The sequence below is a fragment of the Stenella coeruleoalba genome (assembly GCF_951394435.1).
Source record: "Stenella coeruleoalba genome assembly, chromosome: 1".
NCBI classification, from domain to species: domain Eukaryota; kingdom Metazoa; phylum Chordata; class Mammalia; order Artiodactyla; family Delphinidae; genus Stenella; species Stenella coeruleoalba.
Genome location: NC_137169.1, coordinates 122,512,108 through 122,534,671, shown reverse-complemented (window position 1 = coordinate 122,534,671; position 22,564 = coordinate 122,512,108). Strand labels below are relative to the sequence as shown.

Here is a 22,564-nt window from a genome sequence, read left to right as displayed (position 1 = left end):
GGAAATACCATACACTTCTCCCGAGTGTCTGTTGGCAATTTACATCCCGCCCATCAGCATAACAAGGCTCCCAGTTCTCCATGGCCTGTCCTGCCTTTCTGGATTTTACACTTTTTTCAGATGGCCCTTTTGACCGGGGGGAAGTGAGACTTCATTGTAGTGCAGATTTCCTTTGCAAGCTTGCTTGGTTGGCCAAAAAGGGCGTATGCGTTTTTTCCTGAATATATTCAGGAAAAAACGCATACGCCCTTTTTGTCCAAGTGCATCATTGTGGACGTTCTGCCTCTTTTCCTATGCTTTCAATGCAATTCCAGTCTACCTCCTGAAATCGGTTTCCTGCAATTCTGCCCCACTTTCAAGTCCTCTTGGCAGCCTTACTTCAGTCTATTTTTGGACGATAGCTGTCATTTATAACTCTGCAGGTTTGTGAATTACAGTGCCCCTGAGCTCCTTTCTTCAACTCGCTTTCTTGTGACCTGGCCGCAACACCGCAGGATGGCTTCAGGCCCTAATCTGGTTCCGGCCCGGCATGCTGAGCCTTTGGTTAATTCCTCTTCCTGGTGGGAAATGAGAGTTAAATTTGCCCGTCCAGACACCTCCAGCTAGCCTCTCATTGGTTCTCGCTATTCCTGTTCATCTTCCGCAGAAATTGCAAACTGGGCCAAACAGGAGGTTAAAGGGACTGACTCTCCAAGTGGGGAGAGTGTTAGTAAAGCATCTGGAATGTTGCACCCGAGTACCAGGGTACGAAAACTGAGACATATTTGAACACGTCTCCCGTTCACATGGTTGATCATACTCTAGGTTCCACATGCATGTTTTAGCTGAAGGAAGAATACCTTAAACCTGGAGAGCTGAGACCCGTGTAATGGGTACCATGCAATATGACTTCAAAGGGTCTTCATTTGCTCACCGAACCTCTCCAATCCTATCACTGCTGCGTTTATGCCCCTGTACACACGCTTGATTCTCTTTTGGAGACATAGCAATCCATAGGTTTTAAGATACTTACTAGTCAGGTACATTCTTAGGCGTTTAATATGGGGTTTTGAGTCCATTTCGTTGAGCAAGGAGTAGCTCTTGTCTATTCCATATTTGGCTTAAGGAACTTTATCTGTGCTCATTTCAATCTCTGGTTTTATGCAGCACCCCAACTCACCTTTCCCCTTAAGCAAGCATAAGTTGGTTTTCTAAATTTTAGACCCTGTTCTGTTTTGGAATGCAGTTCCTGTGTAGCCACGTTTACATTCCGTGTATTAGTGATATATTATGATGTTTCTTTTTCTGTGTGACTTATTTCAGTTAGAATCATCGTACCTGAATCCACTCATTATGCTGCTACGGGCCTGATGACATAGATTTCATTGCTGAGTGATACTGTATTGTACGTAAGTACCACAAGTTCTTTATCCATTTTTCACTTTCTGTGATATTGAACTTGTACGGTAAACGAGGTTCTTGTAAACGGAGGCGTCCCAAACTTTGGGGTGGCTGTGTCTTTTTGATTTTAATTTCCCTAAGCTATAGGACCATAAGTGGAAGTGCCCTAGGCTCTGTTGCTTTGTTTTTTAGATGTTTCAGGAAATACCATACACTTCTCCCGAGTGTCTGTTGGCAATTTACATCCCGCCCATCAGCATAACAAGGCTCCCAGTTCTCCATGGCCTGTCCTGCCTTTCTGGATTTTACACTTTTTTCAGATGGCCCTTTTGACCGGGGGGAAGTGAGACTTCATTGTAGTGCAGATTTCCTTTGCAAGCTTGCTTGGTTGGCCAAAAAGGGCGTATGCGTTTTTTCCTGTATATATTCAGGAAAAAACGCATACGCCCTTTTTGTCCAAGTGCATCATTGTGGACGTTCTGCCTCTTTTCCTATGCTTTCAATGCAATTCCAGTCTACCTCCTGAAATCGGTTTCCTGCAATTCTGCCCCACTTTCAAGTCCTCTTGGCAGCCTTACTTCAGTCTATTTTTGGACGATAGCTGTCATTTATAACTCTGCAGGTTTGTGAATTACAGTGCCCCTGAGCTCCTTTCTTCAACTCGCTTTCTTGTGACCTGGCCGCAACACCGCAGGATGGCTTCAGGCCCTAATCTGGTTCCGGCCCGGCATGCTGAGCCTTTGGTTAATTCCTCTTCCTGGTGGGAAATGAGAGTTAAATTTGCCCGTCCAGACACCTCCAGCTAGCCTCTCATTGGTTCTCGCTATTCCTGTTCATCTTCCGCAGAAATTGCAAACTGGGCCAAACAGGAGGTTAAAGGGACTGACTCTCCAAGTGGGGAGAGTGTTAGTAAAGCATCTGGAATGTTGCACCCGAGTACCAGGGTACGAAAACTGAGACATATTTGAACACGTCTCCCGTTCACATGGTTGATCATACTCTAGGTTCCACATGCATGTTTTAGCTGAAGGAAGAATACCTTAAACCTGGAGAGCTGAGACCCGTGTAATGGGTACCATGCAATATGACTTCAAAGGGTCTTCATTTGCTCACCGAACCTCTCCAATCCTATCACTGCTGCGTTTATGCCCCTGTACACACGCTTGATTCTCTTTTGGAGACATAGCAATCCATAGGTTTTAAGATACTTACTAGTCAGGTACATTCTTAGGCGTTTAATATGGGGTTTTGAGTCCATTTCGTTGAGCAAGGAGTAGCTCTTGTCTATTCCATATTTGGCTTAAGGAACTTTATCTGTGCTCATTTCAATCTCTGGTTTTATGCAGCACCCCAACTCACCTTTCCCCTTAAGCAAGCATAAGTTGGTTTTCTAAATTTTAGACCCTGTTCTGTTTTGGAATGCAGTTCCTGTGTAGCCACGTTTACATTCCGTGTATTAGTGATATATTATGATGTTTCTTTTTCTGTGTGACTTATTTCAGTTAGAATCATCGTACCTGAATCCACTCATTATGCTGCTACGGGCCTGATGACATAGATTTCATTGCTGAGTGATACTGTATTGTACGTAAGTACCACAAGTTCTTTATCCATTTTTCACTTTCTGTGATATTGAACTTGTACGGTAAACGAGGTTCTTGTAAACGGAGGCGTCCCAAACTTTGGGGTGGCTGTGTCTTTTTGATTTTAATTTCCCTAAGCTATAGGACCATAAGTGGAAGTGCCCTAGGCTCTGTTGCTTTGTTTTTTAGATGTTTCAGGAAATACCATACACTTCTCCCAAGTGTCTGTTGGCAATTTACATCCCGCCCATCAGCATAACAAGGCTCCCAGTTCTCCATGGCCTGTCCTGCCTTTCTGGATTTTACACTTTTTTCAGATGGCCCTTTTGACCGGGGGGAAGTGAGACTTCATTGTAGTGCAGATTTCCTTTGCAAGCTTGCTTGGTTGGCCAAAAAGGGCGTATGCGTTTTTTCCTGAATATATTCAGGAAAAAACGCATACGCCCTTTTTGTCCAAGTGCATCATTGTGGACGTTCTGCCTCTTTTCCTATGCTTTCAATGCAATTCCAGTCTACCTCCTGAAATCGGTTTCCTGCAATTCTGCCCCACTTTCAAGTCCTCTTGGCAGCCTTACTTCAGTCTATTTTTGGACGATAGCTGTCATTTATAACTCTGCAGGTTTGTGAATTACAGTGCCCCTGAGCTCCTTTCTTCAACTCGCTTTCTTGTGACCTGGCCGCAACACCGCAGGATGGCTTCAGGCCCTAATCTGGTTCCGGCCCGGCATGCTGAGCCTTTGGTTAATTCCTCTTCCTGGTGGGAAATGAGAGTTAAATTTGCCCGTCCAGACACCTCCAGCTAGCCTCTCATTGGTTCTCGCTATTCCTGTTCATCTTCCGCAGAAATTGCAAACTGGGCCAAACAGGAGGTTAAAGGGACTGACTCTCCAAGTGGGGAGAGTGTTAGTATAGCATCTGGAATGTTGCACCCGAGTACCAGGGTACGAAAACTGAGACATATTTGAACACGTCTCCCGTTCACATGGTTGATCATACTCTAGGTTCCACATGCATGTTTTAGCTGAAGGAAGAATACCTTAAACCTGGAGAGCTGAGACCCGTGTAATGGGTACCATGCAATATGACTTCAAAGGGTCTTCATTTGCTCACCGAACCTCTCCAATCCTATCACTGCTGCGTTTATGCCCCTGTACACACGCTTGATTCTCTTTTGGAGACATAGCAATCCATAGGTTTTAAGATACTTACTAGTCAGGTACATTCTTAGGCGTTTAATATGGGGTTTTGAGTCCATTTCGTTGAGCAAGGAGTAGCTCTTGTCTATTCCATATTTGGCTTAAGGAACTTTATCTGTGCTCATTTCAATCTCTGGTTTTATGCAGCACCCCAACTCACCTTTCCCCTTAAGCAAGCATAAGTTGGTTTTCTAAATTTTAGACCCTGTTCTGTTTTGGAATGCAGTTCCTGTGTAGCCACGTTTACATTCCGTGTATTAGTGATATATTATGATGTTTCTTTTTCTGTGTGACTTATTTCAGTTAGAATCATCGTACCTGAATCCACTCATTATGCTGCTACGGGCCTGATGACATAGATTTCATTGCTGAGTGATACTGTATTGTACGTAAGTACCACAAGTTCTTTATCCATTTTTCACTTTCTGTGATATTGAACTTGTACGGTAAACGAGGTTCTTGTAAACGGAGGCGTCCGAAACTTTGGGGTGGCTTTGTCTTTTCGATTTTAATTTCCCTAAGCTATAGGACCATAAGTGGAAGTGCCCTAGGCTCTGTTGCTTTGTTTTTTAGATGTTTCAGGAAACACCATACACTTCTCCCCAGTGTCTGTTGGCAATTTACATCCCGCCCATCAGCATAACAAGGCTCCCAGTTCTCCATGGCGTGTCCTGCCTTTCTGGATTTTACACTTTTTTCAGATGGCCCTTTTGACCGGGTGGAAGTGAGACTTCATTGTAGTGCAGATTTCCTTTGCAAGCTTGCTTGGTTGGCCAAAAAGGGCGTATGCGTTTTTTCCTGAATATATTCAGGAAAAAACGCATACGCCCTTTTTGGCCAAGTGCATCATTGTGGACGTTCGGCCTCTTTTCCTATGCTTTCAATGCAATTCCAGTCTACCTCCTGAAATCAGTTTCCTGCAATTCTGCCCCGCTTTCAAGTCCTCTTGGCAGCCTTACTTCAGTCTATTTTTGGATGATAGCTGTCATTTATAACTCTGCAGGTTTGTGAATTACAGTGCCCCTGAGCTCCTTTCTTCAACTCGCTTTCTTGTGACCTGGCCGCAACACCGCAGGATGGCTTCAGGCCCTAATCTGGTTCCGGACCGGCATGCTGAGCGTTTGGTTAATTCCTCTTCCTGGTGGGAAATGAGAGTTAAATTTGCCCGTCCAGACACCGCCAGCTAGCCTCTCATTGGTTCTCGCTATTCCTGTTCATCTTCCGCAGAAATTGCAAACTGGGCCAAACAGGAGGTTAAAGGGACTGACTCTCCAAGTGGGGAGAGTGTTAGTAAAGCGTCTGGAATGTTGCACCCGAGTACCAGGGTACGAAAACTGAGACATATTTGAACACGTCTCCCGTTCACATGGTTGATCATACTCTAGGTTCCACATGCATGTTTTAGCTGAAGGAAGAATACCTTAAACCTGGAGAGCTGAGACCCGTGTAATGGGAACCATGCAATATGACTTCAAAGGGTCTTCATTTGCTCACCGAACCTCTCCAATCCTATCACTGGTGCGTTTATGCCCCTGTACACACGCTTGATTCTCTTTTGGAGACATAGCAATCCATAGGTTTTAAGATACTTACTAGTCAGGTACATTCTTAGGCGTTTAATATGGGGTTTTGAGTCCATTTCGTTGAGCAAGGAGTAGCTCTTGTCTATTCCATATTTGGCTTAAGGAACTTTATCTGTGCTCATTTCAATCTCTGGTTTTATGCAGCACCCCAACTCACCTTTCCCCTTAAGCAAGCATAAGTTGGTTTTCTAAATTTGAGACCCTGTTCTGTTTTGGAATTCAGTTCCTGTGTAGCCACGTTTACATTCCGTGTATTAGTGATATCTTATGATGTTTCTTTTTCTGTGTGACTTATTTCAGTTAGAATCATCGTACCTGAATCCACTCATTATGCTGCTACGGGCCTGATGACATAGATTTCATTGCTGAGTGATACTGCATTGTACGTAAGTACCACAAGTTCTTTATCCATTTTTCACTTTCTGTGATATTGAACTTGTACGGTAAACAAGGTTCTTGTAAACGGAGGCGTCCCAAACTTTGGGGTGGCTGTGTCATTTTGATTTTAATTTCCCTAAGCTATAGGACCATAAGTGGAAGTGCCCTAGGCTCTGTTGCTTTGTTTTTTAGATGTTTCAGGAAACACCATACACTTCTCCCGAGTGTCTGTTGGCAATTTACATCCCGCCCATCAACATAACAAGGCTCCCAGTTCTCCATGGCCTGTCCTGCCTTTCTGGATTTTACACTTTTTTCAGATGGCCCTTTTGACCGGGTGGAAGTGAGACTTCATTGTAGTGCAGATTTCCTTTGCAAGTTTGCTTGGTTGGCCAAAAAGGGCGTATGCGTTTTTTCCTGAATATATTCAGGAAAAAACGCATACGCCCTTTTTGGCCAAGTGCATCATTGTGGACGTTCGGCCTCTTTTCCTATGCTTTCAATGCAATTCCAGTCTACCTCCTGAAATCGGTTTCCTGCAATTCTGCCCCGCTTTCACGTCCTCTTGGCAGCCTTACTTCAGTCTATTTTTCGACAATAGCTGTCATTTATAACTCTGCAGGTTTGTGAATTACAGTGCCCCTGAGCTCCTTTCTTCAACTCGCTTTCTTGTGACTGGCCGCAACACCGCAGGATGGCTTCAGGCCCTAATCTGGTTCCGGCCCGGCATGCTGAGCCTTTGGTTAATTCCTCTTCCTGGTGGGAAATGAGAGTTAAATTTGCCCGTCCAGACACCTCCAGCTAGCCTCTCATTGGTTCTCGCTATTCCTGTTCATCTTCCGCAGAAATTGCAAACTGGGCCAAACAGGAGGTTAAAGGGACTGACTCTCCAAGTGGCGAGAGTGTTAGTAAAGCGTCTGGAATGTTGCACCCGAGTACCAGGGGAGGAAAAGTGAGACATATTTGAACACGTCTCCCGTTCACATGGTTGATCATACTCTGGGTTCCACATGCATGTTTTAGCTGAAGGAAGAATACCTTAAACCTGGAGAGTTGAGACCCGTGTAATGGGTACCATGCAATATGACTTCAAAGGGTCTTCATTTGCTCACCGAACCTCTCCAATCCTATCACTGCTGCGTTTATGCCCCTGTACACACGCTTGATTCTCTTTTGGAGACATAGCAATCCATAGGTTTTAAGATACTTACTAGTCAGGTACATTCTTAGGCGTTTAATATGGGGTTTTGAGTCCATTTCGTTGAGCAAGGAGTAGCTCTTGTCTATTCCATATTTGGCTTAAGGAACTTTATCTGTGCTCATTTCAATCTCTGGTTTTATGCAGCACCCCAACTCACCTTTCCCCTTAAGCAAGCATAAGTTGGTTTTCTAAATTTGAGACCCTGTTCTGTTTTGGAGTGCAGTTCCTGTGTAGCCACGTTTACATTCCGTGTATTAGTGATATCTTATGATGTTTCTTTTTCTGTGTGACTTATTTCAGTTAGAATCCTCATACCTGAATCCACTCATTGTGCTGCTAAGGGCCTGATGACACAGATTTCATTGCTGAGTGATATTGCTTTGTAAGTAAATACCACAACGTCTTTATCCATTTTTCACTTTCTGCGTTGTTGAACTTGTACTGTAAACGAGGTTCTTGTAAACAGAGCCGTTCCAATCTTTGGGGTGGCTGTGTCTTTTTGATTTTAATTTCCCTAAGCTATAGGACCATAAGTGGAAGTGCCCTAGGTTCTGTTGCTTTGTTTTTTAGTTGTTTCAGGAAACACCATACACTTCTCCCAAGTGGTTCTTGGCAATTTACATCCCGCCCATCAGCATAAAAAGGCTCCCAGTTCTCCATGGCCTGTCCTGCCTTTCTGGATTTTACACTTTTTTCAGATGGCCCTTTTGACCGGGGGGAAGTGAGACTTCATTGTAGTGCAGATTTCATTTGCAAGCTTGCTTGGTTGGCCAAAAAGGGCGTATGCGTTTTTTCCTGAATATATTCAGGAAAAAACGCATACGCCCTTTTTGGCCAAGTGCATCATTGTGGACGTTCTGCCTCTTTTCCTATGCTTTCAATGCAATTCCAGTCTACCTCCTGAAATCGGTTTCCTGCAATTCTGCCCCGCTTTCAAGTCCTCTTGGCAGCCTTACTTCAGTCTATTTTTGGACGATAGCTGTCATTTATAACTCTGCAGGTTTGTGAATTACAGTGCCCCTGAGCTCCTTTCTTCAACTCGCTGTCTTGTGAGCTGGCCGCAACACCGCAGGATGGCTTCAGGCCCTAATCTGGTTCCGGCACGGCACGCTGAGCCTTTGGTTAATTCCTCTTCCTGGTGGGAAATGAGAGTTAAATTTGCCCGTCCAGACACCTCCAGCTAGTCTCTCATTGGTTCTCGCTATTCCTGTTCATCTTCCGCAGAAATTGCAAACTGGGCCAAACAGGAGGTTAAAGGGACTGACTCTCCAAGTGGGGAGAGTGTTAGTAAAGCGTCTGGAATGTTGCACCCGAGTACCAGGGGAGGAAAACTGAGACATATTTGAACACGTCTCCCGTTCACATGGTTGATCATACTCTGGGTTCCACATGCATGTTTTAGCTGAAGGAAGAATACCTAAAACCTGGGTAGTTGAAACCCGTGGAATGGGTACCATGCAATATTACTTCAAAGGGTGTTCATTTGCTCACCGAACCTCTCCAATCCTATCACTGCTGCGTTTATGCCCCTGTACACATGCTTGATTCTCTTTTGGAGACATAGCAATCCATAGGTTTTAAGATACTTACTAGTCAGGTACATTCTTAGGCGTTTAATATGCGGTGTTGAGTCCATTTCGTTGAGCAAGGAGTAGCTCTTGTCTATTCCATATTTGGCTTAAGGAACTTTATCTGTGCTCATTTCAATCTCTGGTTTTATGCAGCACCCCAACTCACCTTTCCCCTTAAGCAAGCATAATTTGGTTTTCGAAATTTGAGACCCTGTTCTGTTCTGTAATTCAGTTCCTGTGTAGCCAAGTTTACATTCCGTGTATTACTGATATCTTATGATGTTTCTTTTTCTGTGTGACTTATTTCAGTTAGAATCATCATACATGAATCCACTCATTGTGCTGCTAAGGGCCTGATGACACAGATTTCATTGCTGAGTGATATTGCTTTGTAAGTAAATACCACAACTTCTTTATCCATTTTTCACTTTCTGCGATGTTGAACTTGTACGGTAAACGAGGTTCTTGTAAACAGAGGCGTCCCAAACTTTGGGGTGGCTTTGTCTTTTTGATTTTAATTTCCCTAAGCTATAGGACCATAAGTGGAAGTGCCCTAGGCTCTGTTGCTTTGTTTTTTAGATATTTCAGGAAGCACCATACACTTCTCCCGAGTGGTTGTTGGCAATTTATATCCCGCCCATCAGCATAACAAGGCTCCCAGTTCTCCATGGCCTGTCCTGCCTTTCTGGATTTTACACTTTTTTCAGATGGCCCTTTTGACCGGGGGTGGGGGAAGTGAGACTTCATTGTAGTGCAGATTTCCTTTGCAAGCTTGCTTGGTTGGCCAAAAAGGGCGTATGCGTTTTTTCCTGAATATATTCAGGAAAAAACGCATACGCCCTTTTTGGCCAAGTGCATCATTGTGGACGTTCTGCCTCTTTTCCTATGCTTTCAATGCAATTCCAGTCTACCTCCTGAAATCGGTTTCCTGCAATTCTGCCCCGCTTTCAAGTCCTCTTGGCAGCCTTACTTCAGTCTATTTTTGGACGATAGCTGTCATTTATAACTCTGCAGGTTTGTGAATTACAGTGCCCCTGAGCTCCTTTCTTCAACTCGCTTTCTTGTGAGCTGGCCGCAACACCGCAGGATGGCTTCAGGCCCTAATCTGGTTCTGGCACGGCACGCTGAGCCTTTGGTTAATTCCTCTTCCTGGTGGGAAATGAGAGTTAAATTTGCCCGTCCAGACACCTCCAGCTAGTCTCTCATTGGTTCTCGCTATTCCTGTTCATCTTCCGCAGAAATTGCAAACTGGGCCAAACAGGAGGTTAAAGACACTGACTCTCCAAGTCGGGAGAGTGTTAGTAAAGCGTCTGGAATGTTGCACCCGAGTACCAGGGTACGAAAACTGAGACATATTTGAACACGTCTCCCGATCACATGGTTGATCATACTCTGGGTTCCACATGCATGTTTTAGCTGAAGGAAGAATACCTAAAACCTGGGTAGTTGAAACCCGTGGAATGGGTACCTTGCAATATGACTTCAAAGGGTCTTCATTTGCTCACCGAACCTATCCAATCCTATCACTGCTGCGTTTATGCCCCTGTACACATGCTTGATTCTCTTTCGGAGACATAGCAATCCATAGGTTTTAAGATACTTACTAGTCAGGTACATTCTTAGGCGTTTAATATGCGGTGTTGAGTCCCTTTCGTTGAGCAAGGAGTAGCTCTTTTCTATTCCATATTTGGCTTAAGCACCTTTATCTGTGCTCATTTCAATCTCTGGTTTTATGCAGCACCCCAACTCACCTTTCCCCTTAAGCAAGCATAAGTTGTTTTTCTAAATTTGAGACACTGTTCTGTTCTGTAATTCAGTTCCTGTGTAGCCAAGTTTCCATTCCGTGTATTACTGATATCTTATGATGTTTCTTTTTCTGTGTGACTTATTTCAGTTAGAATCATCATACCTGAATCCACTCATTGTGCTGCTAAGGGCCTGATGACACAGATTTCATTGCTGAGTGATATTGCTTTGTAAGTAAATACCACAACTTCTTTATCCATTTTTCACTTTCTGCGATGTTGAACTTGTACTGTAAACGAGGTTCTTGTAAACAGAGCCATTCCAAACTTTGGGGTGGCTGTGTCTTTTTGATTTTAATTTCCCTAAGCTATAGGACCATAAGTGGAAGTGCCCTAGGTTCTGTTGCTTTGTTCTTTAGATGTTTCAGGAAACACAATACACTTCTCCTGAGTGGTTGTTGGCAATTTACATCCCGCCCATCAGCATAACAAGGCTCCCAGTTCTCCATGGCCTGTCCTGCCTTTCTGGATTTTACACTTTTTTCAGAGGGCCCTTTTGACCGGGGGGAAGTGAGACTTCATTGTAGTGCAGATTTCCTTTGCAAGCTTGCTTGGTTGGCCAAAAAGTGCGTATGCGTTTTTTCCTGAATATATTCAGGAAAAAACGCATACGCCCTTTTTGGCCAAGTGCATCATTGTGGACGTTCGGCCTCTTTTCCTATGCATTCAATGCAATTCCAGTCTACCTCCTGAAATCGGTTTCCTGCAATTCTGCCCCGCTTTCAAGTCCTCTTGGCAGCCTTACTTCAGTCTATTTTTGGACGATAGCTGTCATTTATAACTCTGCAGGTTTGTGAATTACAGTGCCCCTGAGCTCCTTTCTTCAACTCGCTTTCTTGTGAGCTGGCCGCAACACCGCAGGATGGCTTCAGGCCCTAATCTGGTTCCAGCACGGCACGCTGAGCCTTTGGTTAATTCCTCTTCCTGGTGGGAAATGAGAGTTAAATTTGCCCGTCCAGACACCTCCAGCTAGTCTCTCATTGGTTCTCGCTATTCCTGTTCATCTTCCGCAGAAATTGCAAACTGGGCCAAACAGGAGGTTAAAGGGACTGACTCTCCAAGTCGGGAGAGTGTTAGTAAAGCGTCTGGAATGTTGCACCCGAGTACCAGGGGAGGAAAACTGAGACATATTTGAACACGTCTCCCGTTCACATGGTTGATCATACTCTGGGTTCCACATGCATGTTTTAGCTGAAGGAAGAATACCTAAAACCTGGGTAGTTGAAACCCGTGGAATGGGTACCATGCAATATGACTTCAAAGGGTGTTCATTTGCTCACCGAACCTCTCCAATCCTATCACTGCTGCGTTTATGCCCCTGTACACATGCTTGATTCTCTTTTGGAGACATAGCAATCCATAGGTTTTAAGATACTTACTAGTCAGGTACATTCTTAGGCGTTTAATATGCGGTGTTGAGTCCATTTCGTTGAGCAAGGAGTAGCTCTTGTCTATTCCATATTTGGCTTAAGGAACTTTATCTGTGCTCATTTCAATCTCTGGTTTTATGCAGCACCCCAACTCACCTTTCCCCTTAAGCAAGCATAAGTTGGTTTTCTAAATTTGAGACCCTGTTCTGTTCTGTAATTCAGTTCCTGTGTAGCCAAGTTTCCATTCCGTGTATTACTGATATCTTATGATGTTTCTTTTTCTGTGTGACTTATTTCAGTTAGAATCATCATACCTGAATCCACTCATTGTGCTGCTAAGGGCCTGATGACACAGATTTCATTGCTGAGTGATATTGCTTTGTAAGTAAATACCACAACTTCTTTATCCATTTTTCACTTTCTGCGATGTTGAACTTGTACTGTAAACGAGGTTCTTGTAAACAGAGCCGTTCCAAACTTTGGGGTGGCTGTGTCTTTTTGATTTTAAATTCCCTAAGCTATAGGACCATAAGTGGAAGTGCCCTAGGCTCTGTTGCTTTGTTTTTTCGATGTTTCAGGAAACACCATACACTTCTCCGGAGTGGTTGTTGGCAATTTACATCCCGCCCATCAGCATAACAAGGCTCCCAGTTCTCCATGGCCTGTCCTGCCTTTCTGGATTTTACACTTTTTTCAGATGGCCCTTTTGACCAGGGGGAAGTGAGACTTCATTGTAGTGCAGATTTCCTTTGCAAGCTTGCTTGGTTGGCCAAAAAGGGCGTATGCGTTTTTTCCTGAATATATTCAGGAAAAAACGCAATACGCCCTTTTTGGCCAAGTGCATCATTGTGGACGTTCTGCCTCTTTTCCTATGCTTTCAATGCAATTCCAGTCTACCTCCTGAAATCGGTTTCCTGCAATTCTGCCCCGCTTTCAAGTCCTCTTGGCAGCCTTACTTCAGTCTATTTTTGGACGATAGCTGTCATTTATAACTCTGCAGGTTTGTGAATTACAGTGCCCCTGAGCTCCTTTCTTCAACTCGCTTTCTTGTGACCTGGCCGCAACACCGCAGGATGGCTTCAGGCCCTAATCTGGTTCCGGCACGGCACACTGAGCCTTTGGTTATTTCCTCTTCCTGGTGGGAAATGAGAGTTAAATTTGCCCGTCCAGACACCTCCAGCTAGCCTCTCATTGGTTCTCGCTATTCCTGTTCATCTTCCGCAGAAATTGCAAACTGGGCCAAACAGGAGGTTAAAGGCACCGACTCTCCAAGTAGGGAGAGTGTTAGTAAAGCGTCTGGAATGTTGCACCCGAGTACCAGGGTACAAAAACTGAGACATATTTGAACACGTCTCCTGATCACATGGTTGATCATACTCTAGGTTCCACATGCATGTTTTAGCTGAAGGAAGAATACCTTAAACCTGGGTAGTTGAAACCCGTGGAATGGGTACCATGCAATATGACTTCAAAGGGTCTTCATTTGCTCACCGAACCTCTCCAATCCTATCACTGCTGCGTTTATGCCCCTGTACACATGCTTGATTCTCTTTCGGAGGCATAGCAATCCATAGGTTTTAAGATACTTACTAGTCAGGTACATTCTTAGGCGTTTAATATGCGGTGTTGAGTCCATTTCGTTGAGCAAGGAGTAGCTCTTGTCTATTCCATATTTGGCTTAAGGAACTTTATCTGTGCTCATTTCAATCTCTGGTTTTATGCAGCAACCCAACTCACCTTTCCCCTTAAGCAAGCATAAGTTGGTTTTCTAAATTTGAGAACCTGTTCTCTTTTGGAATTCAGTTCCTGTGTAGCCAAGTTTACATTCCGTGTATTACTGATATCTTATGATGTTTCTTTTTCTGTGTGACTTATTTCAGTTAGAATCATCGTACCTGAATCTACTCATTATGCTGCTACGGGCCTGATGACATAGATTTCATTGCTGAGTGATACTGCATTGTACATAAGTACCACAAGTTCTTTATCCATTTTTCACTTTCTGCGATGTTGAACTCGTACTGTAAACGAGGTTCTTGTAAACAGAGCCGTTCCAAACTTTGGGGTGGCTGTGTCTTTTTGATTTTAATTTCCCTAAGCTATAGGACCATAAGTGGAAGTGCCCTAGGCTCTGTTGCTTTGTTTTTTAGATGTTTCAGGAAACACCATACACTTCTCCCGAGTGTCTGTTGGCAATTTACATCCCGCCCATCAGCATAACAAGGCTCCCAGTTCTCCATGGCCTGTCCTGCCTTTCTGGATTTTACACTTTTATCAGATGGCCCTTTTGACCGGGGGGAAGTGAGACTTCATTGTAGTGCAGATTTCCTTTGCAAGCTTGCTTGGTTGGCCAAAAAGGGCGTATGCATTTTTTCCTGAATATATTCAGGAAAAAACGCATACGCCCTTTTTGGCCAAGTGCATCATTGTGGACGTTCTGCCTCTTTTCCTATGCTTTCAATGCAATTCCAGTCTACCTCCTGAAATCGGTTTCCTGCAATTCTGCCCCGCTTTCAAGTCCTCTTGGCAGCCTTACTTCAGTCTATTTTTGGACGATAGCTGTCATTTATAACTCTGCAGGTTTGTGAATTACAGTGCCCCTGAGCTCCTTTCTTCAACTCGCTTTCTTGTGACCTGGCCGCAACACCGCAGGATGGCTTCAGGCCCTAATCTGGTTCCGGCCCGGCATGCTGAGCCTTTGGTTATTTCCTCTTCCTGGTGGGAAATGAGAGTTAAATTTGCCCGTTCAGACACCTCCAGCTAGTCTCTCATTGGTTCTCGCTATTCCTGTTCATCTTCCGCAGAAATTGCAAACTGGGCCAAACAGGAGGTTAAAGGGACTGACTCTCCAAGTCGGGAGAGTGTTAGTAAAGCGTCTGGAATGTTGCACCCGAGTACCAGGGGAGGAAAACTGAGACATATTTGAACACGTCTCCCGTTCACATGGTTGATCATACTCTGGGTTCCACATGCATGTTTTAGCTGAAGGAAGAATACCTTAAACCTGGAGACTTGAGACCCGTGGAATGGGTACCATGCAATATGACTTCAAAGGGTCTTCATTTGCTCACCGAACCTCTCCAATCCTATCACTGCTGCGTTTATCCCCCTGTACACACGCTTGATTCTCTTTTGAAGACATAGCAATCCATAGGTTTTAAGATACTTACTAGTCAGGTACATTCTTAGGCGTTTAATATGGGGTGTTGAGTCCATTTCGTTGAGCAAGGAGTAGCTCTTGTCTATTCCATATTTGGCTTAAGGAACTTTATCAGTGCTCATTTCAATCTCTGGTTTTATGTAGCACCCCAACTCACCTTTACCCTTAAGCAAGCATAAGTTGGTTTTCTAAATTTGAGACCCTGTTCTGTTTTGGAATGCAGTTCCTGTGTAGCCAAGTTTACATTCCGTGTATTAGTGATATCTTATGATGTTTCTTTTTCTGTGTGACTTATTGCAGTTAGAATCATCGTACCTGAATCCACTCATTATGCTGCTACGGGCCTGATGACATAGATTTCATTGCTGAGTGATACTGCATTGTACGTAAGTACCACAAGTTCTTTATCCATTTTTCACTTTCTGCGATGTTGAACTTGTACTGTAAACGAGGTTCTTGTAAACAGAGCCGTTCCAAACTTTGAGGTGGCTGTGTCTTTTTGATTTTAATTTCCCTAAGCTATAGGACCATAAGTGGAAGTGCCCTAGGTTCTCTTGCTTTGTTTTTTAGATGTTTCAGGAAACACCATACACTTCTCCCGAGTGGTTGTTGGCAATTTACATCCCGCCCATCAGCATAACAAGGCTCCCAGTTCTCCATGGCCTGTCCTGCCTTTCTGGATTTTACACTTTTTTCAGATGGCCCTTTTGACCGGGGGAAAGTGAGACTTCATTGTAGTGCAGATTTCCTTTGCAAGCTTGCTTGGTTGGCCAAAAAGGGTGTATGCGTTTTTTCCTGAATATATTCAGGAAAAAACGCATACGCCCTTTTTGGCCAAGTGCATCATTGTGGACGTTCTGCCTCTTTTCCTATGCTTTCAATGCAATTCCAGTCTACCTCCTGAAATCCGTCTCCTGCAATTCTGCCCCGCTTTCAAGTCCTCTTGGCAGCCTTACTTCAGTCTATTTTTGGACGATAGCTGTCATTTATAACTCTGCAGGTTTGTGAATTACAGTGCCCCTGAGCTCCTTTCTTCAACTCCCTTTTTTTTGAGCTGGCCGTAAAACCGCAGGATGGCTTCAGGCCCTAATCTGGTTCTGGCATGGCACGCTGAGCCTTTGGTTAATTCCTCTTCCTGGTAGGAAATGAGAGTTAAATTTGCCCGTCCAGACACCTCCAGCTAGTCTCCATTGGTTCTCGCTATTCCTGTTCATCTTCCGCAGAAATTGCAAACTGGGCCAAACAGGAGGTTAAAGGCACCGACTCTCCAAGTAGGGAGAGTGTTAGTAAAGCGTCTGGAATGTTGCACCCGAGTACCAGGGTACGAAAACTGAGACATATTTGAACACGTCTCCCGATCACATGGTTGATCATACTCTAGGTTCCACATGCATGTTTTAGCTGAAGGAAGAATACCTTAAACCTGGGTAGTTGAAACCCGTGGAATGGGTACCATGCAATATGACTTCAAAGGGTCTTCATTTGCTCACCGAACCTCTCCAATCCTATCACTGCTGCGTTTATGCCCCTGTACACATGCTTGATTCTCTTTTGGAGACATAGCAATCCATAGGTTTTAAGATACTTACAAGTCAGGTACATTCTTAGGCGTTTAATATGCGGTGTTGAGTCCATTTTGTTGAGCAAGGAGTAGCTCTTGTCTATTCCATATTTGGCTTAAGGAACTTTATCTGTGCTCATTTCAATCTCTGGTTTTATGCAGCACCCCAACTCACCTTTACCCTTAAGCAAGCATAAGTTGTTTTTCTAAATTTGAGACCCTGTTCTGTTTTGGAATGCAGTTCCTGTGTAGCCAAGTTTACATTTCGTGTATTAGTGATATCTTATGATGTTTCTTTTTCTGTGTGACTTATTGCAGTTAGAATCATCGTACCTGAATCCACTCATTATGCTGCTACGGGCCTGATGACATAGATTTCATTGCTGAGTGATATTGCTTTGTACATGAGTACCACAACTTCTTTATCCATTTTTCACTTTCTGCGATGTTGAACTTGTACTGTAAACGACGTTCTTGTAAACAGAGCCGATCCAAACTTTGGGGTGGCTGTGTCTTTTTGATTTTAATTTCCCTAAGCTATAGGCCCATAAGTGGAAGTGCCCTAGGTTCTGTTGCTTTGTTTTTTAGATATTTCAGGAAGCACCATACACTTCTCCCGAGTGGTTGTTGGCAATTTACATCCCGCCCATCAGCATAACAAGGCTCCCAGTTCTCCATGGCCTGTCCTGCCTTTCTGGATTTTACACTTTTTTCAGATGGCCCTTTTGACCGGGGGTGGGGGAAGTGAGACTTCATTGTAGTGCAGATTTCCTTTGCAAGCTTGCTTGGTTGGCCAAAAAGGGCGTATGCGTTTTTTCCTGAATATATTCAGGAAATATATTCAGGAAATATATTCAGGAAATATATTTCAACTACCAAAGGGTCTTCAAGAATATATTCAGGAAAAAACGCATACGCCCTTTTTGGCCAAGTGCATCATTGTGGACGTTCTGCCTCTTTTCCTATGCTTTCAATGCAATTCCAGTCTACCTCCTGAAATCGGTTTCCTGCAATTCTGCCCCGCTTTCAAGTCCTCTTGGCAGCCTTACTTCAGTCTATTTTTGGACGATAGCTGTCATTTATAACTCTGCAGGTTTGTGAATTACAGTGCCCCTGAGCTCCTTTCTTCAACTCGCTTTCTTGTGAGCTGGCCGCAACACCGCAGGATGGCTTCAGGCCCTAATCTGGTTCCGGCACGGCACGCTGAGCCTTTGGTTAATTCCTCTTCCTGGTGGGAAATGAGAGTTAAATTTGCCCGTCCAGACACCTCCAGCTAGCCTCTCATTGGTTCTCGCTATTCCTGTTCATCTTCCGCAGAAATTGCAAACTGGGCCAAACAGGAGGTTAAAGACACTGACTCTCCAAGTCGGGAGAGTGTTAGTAAAGCGTCTGGAATGTTGCACCCGAGTACCAGGGTACGAAAACTGAGACATATTTGAACACGTCTCCCGATCACATGGTTGATCATACTCTAGGTTCCACATGCATGTTTTAGCTGAAGGAAGAATACCTTAAACCTGGGTAGTTGAAACCCGTGGAATGGGTACCATGCAATATGACTTCAAAGGGTCTTCATTTGCTCACCGAACCTCTCCAATCCTATCACTGCTGTGTTTATGCCCCTGTACACATGCTTGATTCTCTTTCGGAGACATAGCAATCCATAGGTTTTACGATACTTTCTAGTCAGGTACATTCTTAGGCGTTTAATATGCGGTGTTGAGTCCATTTCGTTGAGCAAGGAGTAGCTCTTGTCTATTCCATATTTGACTTAAGGAACTTTATCTGTGCTCATTTCAATCTCTGGTTTTATGCAGCACCCCAACTCACCTTTCCCCTTAAGCAAGCATAAGTTGGTTTTCTAAATTTGAGACCCTGTTCTGTTTTGGAATGCAGTTCCTGTGTAGCCAAGTTTACATTCCGTGTATTAGTGATATCTTATGATGTTTCTTTTTCTGTGTGACTTATTTCAGTTAGAATCATCGTACCTGAATCCACTCATTGTGCTTCTACGGGCCTGATGACATAGATTTCATTGCTGAGTGACACTGCGTTGTAAGTAAATACCACAAGTTCTTTATCCATTTTTCACTTTCTGCGATGTTGAACTTGTACTGTAAACGAGGTTCTTGTAAACAGAGGCGTCCCAAACTTTGGGGTGGCTGTGTCTTTTTGGTTTTAATTTCCCTAAGCTATAGGACCATAAGTGGAAGTGCCCTAGGTTCTGTTACTTTGTTTTTTAGTTGTTTCAGGAAACACCATACACTTCTCCCAAGTGGTTCTTGGCAATTTACATCCCGCCCATCAGCATAACAAGGCTCCCAGTTCTCCATGGCCTGTCCTGCCTTTCTGGATTTTACACTTTTTTCAGATGGCCCTTTTGACCGGGGGGAAGTGAGACTTCATTGTAGTGCAGATTTCCTTTGCAAGCTTGCTTGGTTGGCCAAAAAGGGCGTATGCGTTTTTTCCTGAATATATTCAGGAAAAAACGCATACGCCCTTTTTGGCCAAGTGCATCATTGTTGACGTTCTGCCTCTTTTCCTATGCTTTCAATGCAATTCCAGTCTACCTCCTGAAATCGGTTTCCTGCAATTCTGCCCCGATTTCAAGTCCTCTTGGCAGCCTTACTTCAGTCTATTTTTGGACGATAGCTGTCATTTATAACTCTGCAGGTTTGTGAATTACAGTGCCCCTGAGCTCCTTTCTTCAACTCGCTTTCTTGTGAGCTGGCCGCAACACCGCAGGATGGCTTCAGGCCCTAATCTGGTTCTGGCCCGGCATGCTGAGCCTTTGGTTAATTCCTCTTCCTGGTGGGAAATGAGAGTTAAATTTGCCCGTCCAAACACCTCCAGCTAGCCTCTCATTGGTTCTCGCTATTCCTGTTCATCTTCCGCAGAAATTGCAAACTGGGCCAAACAGGAGGTTAAAGGGACTGACTGTCTAAGTGGGGAGAGTGTTAGTAAAGCGTCTGGAATGTTGCACCCGAGTACCAGGGGAGGAAAACTGAGACATATTTGAACACGTCTCCCGTTCACATGGTTGATCATACTTGGGTTCCACATACATGTTTTAGCTGAAGGAAGAATACCTTAAACCTGGGTAGTTGAAACCCGTGGAATGGGTACCATGCAATATGACTTCAAAGGGTCTTCATTTGCTCACAGAACCTCTCCAATCCTATCACTGCTGCGTTTATGCCCCTGTACACATGCTTGATTCTCTTTCGGAGACATAGCAATCCATAGGTTTTAAGATACTTACTAGTCAGGTACATTCTTAGGCGTTTAATATGAGGTGTTGAGTCCATTTCGTTGAGCAAGGAGTAGCTCTTGTCTATTCCATATTTGGCTTAAGGAACTTTATCTGTGCTCATTTCAATCTCTGGTTTTATGCAGCACCCCAACTCACCTTTACCCTTAAGCAAGAATAAGTTGGTTTTCTAAATTTGAGACCCTGTTTTGTTCTGTAATTCAGTTCCTGTGTAGCCAAGTTTCCATTCCGTGTATTACTGATATCTTATGATGTTTCTTTTTCTGTGTGACTTATTTCAGTTAGAATCATCATACCTGAATCCACTCATTGTGCTGCTAAGGGCCTGATGACACAGATTTCATTGCTGAGTGATATTGCTTTGTAAGTAAATACCACAACTTTTTTATCCATTTTTCACTTTCTGCGATGTTGAACTTGTACTGTAAACGAGGTTCTTGTAAACAGAGCCGTTCGAAACTTTGGGGTGGCTGTGTCTTTTTGATTTTAATTTCCCTAAGCTATAGGACCATAAGTGGAAGTGCCCTAGGTTCTGTTGCTTTGTTTTTTAGATGTTTCAGGAAACACCATACACTTCTCCGGAGTGGTTGTTGGCAATTTACATCCTGCCCATCAGCATAACAAGGCTCCCAGTTCTCCATGGCCTGTCCTGCCTTTCTGGATTTTACACTTTTTTCAGATGGCCCTTTTGACCGGGGGGAAGTGAGACTTCATTGTAGTGCAGATTTCCTTTGCAAGCTTGCTTGGTTGGCCAAAAAGAGCGTATGCGTTTTTTCCTGAATATATTCAGGAAAAAACGCATACGCCCTTTTTGGCCAAGTGCATCATTGTGGACGTTCTGCCTCTTTTCCTATGCTTTCAATGCAATTCCAGTCTACCTCCTGAAATCGGTTTCCTGCAATTCTGCCCCGCTTTCAAGTCCTCTTGGCAGCCTTACTTCAGTCTATTTTTGGACGATAGCTGTCATTTATAACTCTGCAGGTTTGTGAATTACAGTGCCCCTGAGCTCCTTTCTTCAACTCGGTTTCTTTTGAGCTGGCCGCAACACCGCAGGATGGCTTCAGGCCCTAATCTGGTTCCGGTACGGCACGCTGAGCCTTTGGTTATTTCCTCTTCCTGTTGGGAAATGAGAGTTAAATTTGCCCGTCCAGACACCTGCAGCTAGCCTCTCATTGGTTCTCCCTATTCCTGTTCATCTTCCGCAGAAATTGCAAACTGTGCCAAACAGGAGGTTAAAGGCGCTGACTCTCCAAGTCGGGAGAGTGTTAGTAAAGCGTCTGGAATGTTGCACCCGAGTACCAGGGGAGGAAAACTGAGACATATTTGAACACGTCTCCCGTTCACATGGTTGATCATACTTGGGTTCCACATGCATGTTTTAGCTGAAGGAAGAATACCTAAAACCTGGGTAGTTGAAACCCGTGGAATGGGTACCATGCAATATGACTTCAAAGGGTCTTCATTTGCTCACCGAACCTCTCCAATCCTATCACTGCTGCGTTTATGCCCCTGTACACATGCTTGATTCTCTTTCGGAGACATAGCAATCCATAGGTTTTAAGATACTTACTAGTCAGGTACATTCTTAGGCGTTTAATATGCAGTGTTGAGTCCATTTCGTTGAGCAAGGAGTAGCTCTTGTCTATTCCATATTTGGCTTAAGGAACTTTATCTGTGCTCATTTCAATCTCTGGTTTTATGCAGCAACCCAACTCACCTTTCCCCTTAAGCAAGCATAAGTTGGTTTTCTAAATTTGAGACCCTGTTCTGTTTTGGAATTCAGTTCCTGTGTAGCCAAGTTTACATTCCGTGTATTACTGATATCTTATGATGTTTCTTTTTCTGTGTGACTTATTTCAGTTAGAATCATCGTACCTGAATCTACTCATTATGCTGCTACGCGCCTGATGACATAGATTTCATTGCTGAGTGATACTGCATTGTACGTAAGTACCACAAGTTCTTTATCCATTTTTCACTTTCTGCGATGTTGAACTTGTACTGTAAACGAGGTTCTTGTAAACAGAGCCGTTCCAAACTTTGGGGTGGCTGTGTCTTTTTGATTTTAATTTCCCTAAGCTATAGGACCATAAGTGGAAGTGCCCTAGGCTCTGTTGCTTTGTTTTTTAGATGTTTCAGGAAACACCATACACTTCTCCCGAGTGTCTGTTGACAATTTACATCCCGCCCATCGGCATAACAAGGCTCCCAGTTCTCCATGGCCTGTCCTGCCTTTCTGGATTTTACACTTTTTTCAGATGGCCCTTTTGACCGGGGGGAAGTGAGACTTCATTGTAGTGCAGATTTCCTTTGCAAGCTTGCTTGGTTGGCCAAAAAGGGCGTATGCGTTTTTTCCTGAATATATTCAGGAAAAAACGCATACGCCCTTTTTGGCCAAGTGCATCATTGTGGACGTTCTGCCTCTTTTCCTATGCTTTCAATGCAATTCCAGTCTACCTCCTGAAATCGGTTTCCTGCAATTCTGCCCCGCTTTCAAGTCCTCTT

At 44.0% G+C, this 22,564-nt stretch overlaps 1 long non-coding RNA gene across 33 annotated transcripts in view; it reads left to right on the top strand.

Moving 5' to 3' along the window:
* The window catches only part of LOC307186525, a 2,785,769-nt gene that overhangs the window by 1,244,726 nt on the left and 1,518,479 nt on the right, over positions 1–22,564 (top strand). Inside the window, exon 1 of one of the 33 annotated variants that reach the window (XR_013828359.1) lies at positions 4,259–4,548. The exons of the other annotated variants lie outside the window; for them this stretch is intronic. This is a non-coding gene — a long non-coding RNA (uncharacterized lncRNA). Of the gene's footprint in view, positions 1–4,258; positions 4,549–22,564 lie in introns of those variants that run through there. 33 annotated transcript variants of the gene reach the window in all.